A 10,852-nucleotide genomic window follows, 5' to 3' on the forward strand; every position below is an offset into this window, starting at 1 on the left:
AAGCAGACAAGAGCCCAAAGGGGGACCACCACAGGGGCACCTAGAAAAGAACTGAGGAAAGCCCCAGACAGGGGTCACCCAACAGCCACAGTGGGCCTTCAGCGATGACCATGCAGGCTCCGCCGGCAGCCGGCCAGCCAGAGCAGACCGAGTCCTGGTCCCAGAGATCCGAGAGCCCTCATTGTAATTAAACATTTTGAGCCATCACCTCAAAGCAAGTCAAAATCAAATTTACAAGATTCCCTCATTTCTGTGTACTCCAACTGTGTAATCCAAAGACATGACATTAGTTTAAGTGGTAACTCCAAATTGGCTAAAGGTATGAATGTTAGTGTGGAGGGTTGTCTCTCTGTTATCCCTTTGGTAATTGGCTACATGGCCACAGTGGGGATAGGCTCCAGCCCAACTGATACCCTGAATTGGATAAAATTGGTAGAACAGGTCACCTACTAACTGGAAGGTTGGTGGTTTGATCCCAGTCTGGTCCAGTCTGCATGCAAAGTATCCCTAGGCAAGATACTAACCCCATGTTGCTCTCCGATGCATCCATCGGAGTATGAATGTGTGTGGATGTTAGGTAGGAAGCACTTAGAAACAGTAGAAAAACATGCTTGTGCGAATGGGTGAATGTACAAGTTGTGTAAAATGCTTTGAGTGCCAGGATACGGTAGAAAAGCGCTATATAAGAACCAGTCCAGTTACACGTTGCTGCTTTGCTAGTTATGTTATAGTTGAGAAACTTGTAACATCACACATCATTTAAAGAATTCCACCCACATTTTACCCACACTGGTTTGCCTGTGTGGGTGTTGTGGAATTTTCTGTTAACAAAGTCTGCAGACACAGTCAGTTGCAATCAATACTTTTGTTACCATGTGGATGGGAGAGCAAACAGCCAACACGATGGTTGCATAGTCATGCGCCTCTTTTATAGCATCACACAAACATCTCACATAAGCTCTATCACTATGGTATCATGACGCACTCATAGCACACTATGCCACTTTTGCATTATCTATGAAACAGTAGGGGGTTGTGTGCCAGGAGCTTGCTCTGCTCATTGCCCCTCACAGTCAGCAGATAACATGTTAATCAGGTTATGTTATGACGTGTTCTGCATTACATCCTGGTCTCTTTAAGGGCAAAAGTTATAAGGAGGTTATACTGTTGACATGTAGAACACGAGGCAAAGCACGACTTCATAAACAAAAGACTTGAGGTTAATTGACATTCCGAGCTAAAACTTTCCATTACAAGGGATAACCAGTTGACAGGGGATCCCATAGCCACAGCACTCTACACAACCCTGACCCATCTGGAACTGAAGGAGAGTTATGCCAGGCTTATTTTCATTGACTTTAACTCGCCATTTAAAACAATTATTCCTAACAGACTGGCAACAAAATTTGCTTCCCACACTCCATCTGCCTCTGGATTAAGGACTTTCTCAGCGACTGCCCACAGAGAGTCTTCCCAACATTCCCAACAACATCAGCTCCCAACATGATTTGTGCCGAGTCACCTACTGTACACTCTGTACATACACGTTGCATCATCATCCACCAGAGCAACTCCAACATGAAGTGTGTGGAAGACACAACGGTGGTCTGACTTATCAAAGGAAGAGAAGAGTCTGTGTGGGAATACAAAATTTGTCTATCCAGCTATAGATAGCTCAGTCTCCACAGTCATGTAGGCACCAGCCTGATAATGAGGACACATATAGTGTGCCATGACCTTGGCCACAGCATGTTTGCAGCATGTTTCATGTTTGCATACTCATTCTTTGTACAAGAAAGTCACAATTCCATACCACTAGTACACAGAGGTTTGACGAGTTGAAACACAAATTTCCCATTACATTTCCACTCTATGTCCTAACTTTGTCACTATAATAGCATACAATTTGTAAGTTGGAACAATAAAAATAAATGGTAAACGGCCTGCATTTGTATAGCACTTTACTTAGTCCCTAAGGACCCCAAAGCGCTTTACACCACATTCAGTCATCCACCCATTCACACACTGGTGATGGCGAGCTACGTTGTAGCCACAGCTGCCCTGGGGCGCACTGACAGAGGCGAGGCTGCCGGACACTGGCGCCACCAGGCCCTCTGACCACCACCAGTAGGCAAACATGAGGTTAGTATCTTGCCCAAGGATATTTGGCATGCAGCCAGCAGGCAGCCTGGGATCAAACCACTGACCTTCTGATTAGCAGCTGACCTGCTCTGCTAAATGAGCTACAGCCACCCCAAATAAAAGTGTCCAAAAATATTAGAGCTTACAGAACTGGTGTTTGAGTGAACACACCACAAGCTGGAAATATGAAATAACATTAGTTGTTTAGTAGGACATTGATTTAGGTATAATGGAATATGCATCCTTATGGCCAAAGGATGCATATGTCCTACTACTTTGTACTACCTACAAATCACAACAGCAGTCACCTCATGACACTTTATTTGTAATTTAGAGACCCTGTAATTGTACAGAGAAAACCCCAACAATCAAATGACTCCCTTTGACAAAGCACTTGGTGACAGTGGGAAGGAAAAACTTCCTTTTAACAGGAGGAAACCTCCCACAGAGCCAGTCTCATAGAGACAGCTATCTTGATCCCTTGTAAGCAACACAAAGTCTCACTCTGTACGTCATTTACTTGGAGCTTGTCTTGTTGGAGGAGGGCGATTTTTACCCCTCACTTTTCCTTACAACCTGCATCTTGTTTGCTAGAAGAAAAAAAGTACTCATTTTGAGAACATGTTGACAGTCGCCAAGCAATACTTTTGACCTCACATAGTTTAATAAAAAATGGTTGTAGATTATCAAAAGTCTTATCCAGGAGAATACATTCTGAATTCCTGTACGGAGATTGCTAGTCACGCAAAACATAAGAATTACAAAATTAAACGTAAATTTGGAATTCCTTTGTAAACCAGTGTAGCATCTGTCATTTTGACACACGGTCCACATTAGCGCCACGCAGCCCCACACACGGGGCGATCTGCGCTAACTCGCTAACAGAGATTTGCCATGTTAATGCAGTTATGCCGTTAATGTCATATTAACGCTGACAGCACTTATTATAATATTAAATTTGGGACACATCATCAGTAGTGGACCTTGGATTCATTGGGTGTTTCAGCCATTATCACTAGACACCCTCATCCAGGAAGGCCCTGCCAAAGTTGATCAGGCCCAAGAGTGTGTCACTGATTTACGTTAGATTGTTATTTCTCTTCTACTTTCTTCTATTTAGTTAACTACAATTTATTTTCTTCTATCAGTTCAAAATGAAAATTAATACTTACCCTTTAATATTTAAGGAGCCTCACTTCTTCAAAGGGATAGAAAAGGTGATAGACAGAAGTAAGTCAACTGAGACAAGACAGGAGAGAGGAGAGCCGGTGGGGGGATGCCAGATCAGGCATCCCCCCACCGGATCAGATAGGGCTGTGCGCTCTACTGAAAAGTTTTCTGTCAGTGCACTGCAAGAGAAATGTATGGAATGCTGTGGCTACTGTAAAACAAATGCTTCTGTTTAGTTCATCAGCGACATCCCTAACACTGTATATGTATTCATCTGTGCAAAGAGGGAATTAATGGAATTTCAGAGAGCACTTGAAGAGATGGAAATTTAATAAAGAAGGCACGGATGAAGCTGAAAAGAGCAAAGGACAAGGTTGAACACAGTTGCCAGTAACCCTGAAATGAGGTATATGGGGACAGGGTACTTTGGCCTAAAACTGAGGACCTTCTCATGACTACTGAATACCTTTAGTAAATATTTGAATACCCAATAAAGTATAAGTCAAAGTACCTATCAGTAAAGTAAATAAATAAACAAATAAAATGGCCACATGCTATATCCTGTCTATACTATGCACAGCAACATCAATGTAAATACATTCACTGTAAAAACTGTGATTTGGGTTAATTAGTATCTAATAGGAAAGTAATAGTAACTATTACTCAGTAAAAACATGTATGTGTTGTTTTAATTAAATCTAAGCAAAATTAAACATTTTTGAGATGTTCAGTCATTTAAATTTACACAATTTTGTTTGGGGTAAATTAAGCAATAGTTTGTTGAGCAGATTTAACAAAAATGTATGAGTACCATGAAAAATTAAGAAATCTAATAGATTTAACTAATGAAAGCATTTTCATTTCAATCATTCTACACTTCCGTCCGTAGTCAGTTGTGCCACGTGCAGGACACACGCTTCAGAAGTGGATGATCTCCATTTTGTCCGAGGTAAGCTTATCTTAATTTGTACGAATATACGACACGTTTTAAACAATAACGTATAGCAGTTTTGAGTAAAAGTTCTAAACAGTATGATACGTCAAAATTAGATTAATAATGACCACTGTAATGACAGTATTGTATTTTTACGCAAAATGGCACGAAGTGGACTGTTAGCATAAGGTCACTTTCCAAGCCTTCCCGGCTGTGTTACTTCAGAGCTTTGACTAACCACATGTTTTACCACATTAAAAAAATATATCAATGATGTATTTCGATGGGCTGTAACCTCCCTCATTTACTTTTAAAATTTTATGAAAAAGTTTTGCACTCAGTGGTGAGTGATGTAGTTAAAATCATTTGTGCAGGATTTTGTCACTGTCTCCACGCAGTGTTTTTCAGTTGTGGTAATTAAGCTAAAGTGGCTCAGTCCAGCAACATAACTGGTTTTCATTTTCATGCTGCCGGAGCCCTGTGACTTTAGTGCAGGCATAGCTCACATAGAAGGATGACGCGAGTTTCCAGTTAAACTTGGTCGGTGTATCAGTGAGACCCATGCTCAGTCACGATGTTTATGTTTCTGTAGAACGATCTTCAAGACAAAGGTACATTCAGGAAATAATATAGTAATATGTGTTTAATCTGACATAAGTCTTTCATCATTTCTATGTTTAACACCCAATGGTGTTTGGATACAGAGATGATATTGTGTTGATTAAAAGGACGTCTTTTCAAATATAGGAAGATATATACAGTATATAAATACATAAATAGTGTTATTTCATGTCATGATCTATCACCAAATCGGTACAGAAAATAGGGTCTATGGATGATTGTATTGAATTAAACTACTAGTTTTGAAATTGAAGCAGAAGAAAATGACTAAGTTGACCCTGCTTAATATAAGTTAACTCTGCCCATTTACATTTTATTCTAGGTTGAACGAGATAGAGCTCCATGTAATCACTGATGACCAAATCGAGAAGTTGGTTCTTCCATCAGGGATCCCACCAACAGTAGAGGAGCTGCAAAGTGTTGTGAAGGATACCTTTGGGATTTCAAGTGACTTCAGTCTTCAGTATTTTAAACCAAAATTTCAGGACTACTTCACTATTCGCAGAAGTGACCAGATAAAAGACAAAGACACTGTGAAGGTTGTTGGCATCACCCTGGTCATCCTGCCAGTTTTCGGCAGCCCCTCTGATCAACTGTCAGCTGACTATGACTCATCATCCAATCCAGTTGTATCCAATGCAGACTCTGCTGCAACCACTTCTCAGGACACCATTATTCTCAAAAGGCAGAACGTTGTGAGCCCTGGCCGAAGCTGTTCCCCATTCCACAGTCAGCATACGAAACTGAAATGTAACTGGACAGAGCCACTGAGGAGTATAAAAAGAATGGAAATCTTCTGCCCACCTCCAAAGTAAAGACTGACATTCTCGAGAAGTTGGCTGAAACTGTATTTTCAATTATGGCCTATTCTTCCTATTATATTATTATTATTATAATATTATATTATTATTCCAAGCACTAGTGAAGAATTTCAGTGCATACAATCTAAATTAATCAGAAAAATGTTATATTATAAATTTTGTATACGTTTTATATTCCACAATAAAAACAATTACTGTTTGAATGTTCTCTTTGTGAAATTGATTCATTTTACTCAGAAAAGAAGTTAAATTAATTTGATTTTCTCTTACTATTCAGTCATTATTTATAAAGTTTAATTGGAAAATTATTGAATCCAATTTGAGTTTTACTTAAAAACAAAAAGTTTTCATTTCTTTGTAATGCATATTTTAGTCATTTTTTACTAAACCTTTGCCAGATTGTTAGTAAATTCAAAGTAATTTTACTCAGAGATTCATTTCAAATGAATCAATTTTTTGTTACAATTAGGCAATTTTAACCTTCAATTTGAGATTTTGTCCCTAAATCCAACACATATTTACAAGTGAATGTTATTAATATCTATTTTTGTTTTTTGTTGAAATTTAATTAACATTTTATATAAATTTTACATAAATCGCTTGAAATTAAAATCTACTTAAGTAAATTAAGTGTCACTTTGTTGCCATAGGTTTTTTAAGTAACCTCTAGTCACAGTTTTTACAGTGCAGGCACACGTATTAAGACAGGCAAACACACAAACGAAACAGATCTGTTCAGCTCAGTGTTTTCCACCAATAGGAATGCGTGTGTAGTCATCATTCGGGAATGTTCTTCGAGTGTTAAGCAACAATTTGAAATATTTTTTACTGTGAACAAAAACATTTTATAGAAACTCCTGTAGGATATATATCACAGCAAAACGTATAATAGACATGCCAAGTCCATCGCATCCACCGTGTCAATTTCACATTTTAACTCTGAAACATGAAATGGACATGCATGCAGATGTTGCATTAACGTATGGGATATTCACTGTGAAGATGTCAGAGGATGACAATGATTTGCTGCACCCCGTTGCTTCGGTCTTGATTAAGTACTCTCCCAAAGTATTTCAAGTAACAACTGTATGCCCTAGAGAGTTTTTATGCTGGAGACTGAGGAAGGGCGGAACAGTTTGAGATGGCAGTGGAGGTAAATGGTTGGGATGAGATGATGAAGTTAAAATTGGAACAAGCTCATGAAGTTTATAGTGGTTTGTCCGGTTAATCTAAAACTAATTATACTCTCCTGAAAGATGCTATGGGGAGGTGTTTGGATCCTTGTGAAAGTGAAGATTGGAACTGTGTGAATTATTCTACATGGAGGAAGTTACATAATGAAACAGTCCAGGGATTTGGCATTACCTCACATAGGCTGGTATGTAGAGAGGGATCATTTTATTACACATGTGGGATGTAGGATTTTGCATTTTACTCTTAGCAGTGCTAAACCAGCAACATTAGTGGCTGCAATAAATTTGACTGCAGAATTGGAACTTATTAGAGGTTTGCGAAATGGCCACTTGGCTCAGGATAATAATGTGTGGGGGTTGTAGAACAAAAGTCAAAGAGGGATGAGCAGCTGGAAGTTTTATTTGGTGTTAGTGCTGGGCGATATGACGATATATATCGTGTGGACGATAGAAAAGTGTCTATCGTGCCATTTGTCTTCTATCGTTTATATCGTACTAACCCAAATTTTATAAATTATTACATAAAATATATAATTAACCCTTTACAACCAGTCGGAGAAGGCACACTCCGTTTTACCTAACTATTTTTAAATCCCTGTAGAACTGGAACCACGTAAGGTAGTGCAATTTTTTTTTTGCACGTGAAACCGGAGGAGGTGTACTTACATCTAATGCCATTAGCTTGTCCAAGGTCACGGTTTCCTTCCACATATAGCTTTGCAAAAATTGCATAAGAAGCACTTGCAGCAACAAAAACATAATATTCCAAACTTGCAGCAACAAAAAGATAATATTCCAGAAACACGCTTTGCCGACGTTCATAAGACTTCCTACGTTGGCATATACGTCAGCGCGAACTATCGCATGTCCGCCATTACCTGCCCGAAACCGGAAGTGACGTCATTTTCGCGAAAGGCTATGTTGGTGTTTTTAAAAGACATGTTTGACTTTATGTTTTTCTGTATCGTTTCTGGGATGCTTAGAACTCAAATTACACTGTTGGAAATAGTTTATTTTGATGCATTATAATATTTATTTTCATTTTTCCTGTAGTATATAAAAATTAGTGTATCTCAAAAATAAAACTATGAAGACACTCAAAATAAATTTCTCGTGGTTGGAAACTTTTGTATTTACAGTTTTGAGGGATACACCTCTTAAAAAAATTTTTAACTAGAAATATATGTAAAAAACAAAACAAAAACGATTTTCAATTTTTTTGTAGTTTATTGCACTACAAGTTTTTGCAATTTATGTAGTTACTATGGACTTAATGCATACATATTATTAAAATTTGGGCTATAACGGTTGTATTGATATATGGAAACTTGAAATACTCCCACAAGTGGCACTACAGCATGTAAAAACAAAGATAAGCTCTGGCGGACTTGGTTCTATGGTAGGTCTTAAAGGGTTAAATAGCCTGTGGCAAATATATTAGTGTTGTCTTCTCACTATACATGCTCTTAACTTTATGCAAGAAAAAATAAAGTATAAAAAAAAAAGATATTTTTCGCAAAGAAACTCTGTCTCGTGGTTTGCGAGCTGGTGCTGCTGTACGTGCACCCGGATTTGCGACATACTTTACGGTAACTCAAAACAAAGACTGCACCCTCGGCACTCGCTGTTTACAGACTGCGTACTTTCTAGATGACCACAGGTCAGGTCGTATATCGTGATATATATCGTTATCGTGATATAAAATAATTCATATCGTGATAAATATTTTTTCCATATCGCCCAGCACTATTTGGTGTAGTGGAAGGACTGAGGCAAGAAGTTAAATCCTGGCAGAGAGCGGTTCAGTGCCTGAAATTGGAGCCCATGCATTTTGCTTCTATTCCCACAGTTATTCCCACTCTTCTCCCTCAGCCTGCTAGTTCCAGTAACAGGAGAAGGGTGTTGGTAGTGTGGCTGTAGTCCACACATATGGTGAAATTTCCCTTATTTCCAGGAAACTAAAGGAGGTGTGCACAGGGCCCAATGCCTGTCCATCCCAACCCTTTTGGTATCTGTCAGAAGCTCGGAAAGTGCTAAAGAAGGTTCTGAATGCATCGATGGTAAATTAGGTGGGTTTGTATTGGTTATTACAGGGGAATCACATTCCATTATACCTAAATCAATTTGGTTCTGTATTACTAAGGGGGAATCTGATTTGCAAGAGTATAGTAATGGGAGTGAAGAGCAGAAAATGCGGGGCTATGCATATTCTTGGGTGTTGTCAGTATGTTAGTTTGACTCTTTAGCCCTAGTTGCTAATTTCTTTTGGTTTTGTTAGGGTTTGTGAGGTTTTGACCTCACAAACCCTAACAAACGCATTTGACAGACATGGTAGTTTTGCATTCATAGACAGTGTTGGGAAGGTTACTTTTAAAATGTATTCCACTACAGAATACTGAATACATGCCCCAAAATGTATTCTGTAACGTATTCCGTTACGTTACTCAATGAGAGTAACGTATTCTGAATACTATGGAATACTTAATATATTATCATGCTGTTTACAACTACGTGAATGTACTATTGCTGTGATTTATTACTGTTACTGAAGGTCCGAAACGTAGTAAAGGGACCTCTGGCTAATACGTCGGGTTAGTGTCGGGCTGGTAGCCGAAAACTAGCTTTACTTTGTTGTCTGGGTCAGCTTTGCTTGCGGGAGACAGAGAGAGGCGTTGAAAGGCTGCTCCAACGGAACTTATTGTTTCCGGAGGAAAACACGAACACAGTGTACAGTTGAGTCTTAATAGCTTACTTACAAATGGGCTCGTCAGGTACTCTTCTTGGCTGCAGTGGTTATTATTATATTTACATGCTTCCAGCTCCCGTTTTTGCTCCGTGACAGCTCGGACTTTTCCTTTCTCTCCCTCCCTCGCTCACAGACACATAACGTGTATGGTAGTCCATTCTCCCTGCAGCACGGACTACACTGCCCATCAGGCTACATTCTTTAGAGCTATGCCTGTAGCATTCTGCCTTTTAGCTTAGCACAACAACAACAACAAAAAAGCGCTCTCTCACCCAGGAAACACGCAGCGAGAGAGCGCGTCACCCTGTAACCATGGCAACCGTAACACTGCTGCCTGGAACAACAAAACGTAGCTGTCAAACAAACCCAAACAATCCTGACCCGCGACAATATGAAACAAGGAAGTACCGCCGTGTATTCCATTTATTTCACCAAAGTAACTGTATTCTGAATACCACCTTTTTAAACGGTAACTGTAACGGAATACAGTTACTCATATTTTGTATTCTGAATACGTAACGGCGGTACATGTATTCCGTTACTCCCCAACACTGTTCATAGATGAGGGGTGCTGCCGGTGACGAAGATAGATAGAAAGGGGATTGGTGTTCTAGTGTGACGAGGGGAGGCTAGTTCCCTTCCTTACTTAGTATAGGGCTGGGAATAAGATGCCACCTATAAGTCCTTGCAGACTTTAGTTGCCATTGTAGCGCCAAAAAGTCATTGATTGAAGTTAAACTGCTATAAATAACTTTTAGGCCTATGTATATGTATATGTGAAACATACATTAAATGTATCCCTCATGAATGATATCAAGTTATCTTGAACCACAAACAACATTCCTGTCACAAGGTAGAAGCCACAATCAGTTTTTTGACAGAGTGACTTTAATATATCCGTTATTTAACCCATACAACATCTGATTGACATTAAAAAAGTATTTTTTAAGACCAATCCGGCCAAAGGATAGCAGAAATATAACAATAGATCTATAAAGATATTTTAAGTGGCCAAAAAGGATGGGATTGGTTAGGTACAATAACACAAACATATTTAAAAAACATGTAATTTTTTATTTTTATATATAAGCCCTTTGCAAATCATGTACACTAAAGTCTTTTTACAAATATAAGTAAAGACATTACACATAAAAAAACACTGAAACACAGACCAGATCAGATCCCAAGGGAGGTCTGGTGTTTCTGTAAGATCAGTATCGTTGTT

Source organism: Pelmatolapia mariae, linkage group LG8 (assembly GCF_036321145.2).
Source record: "Pelmatolapia mariae isolate MD_Pm_ZW linkage group LG8, Pm_UMD_F_2, whole genome shotgun sequence".
In the NCBI taxonomy this organism is placed as follows: Eukaryota; Metazoa; Chordata; class Actinopteri; order Cichliformes; family Cichlidae; genus Pelmatolapia; species Pelmatolapia mariae.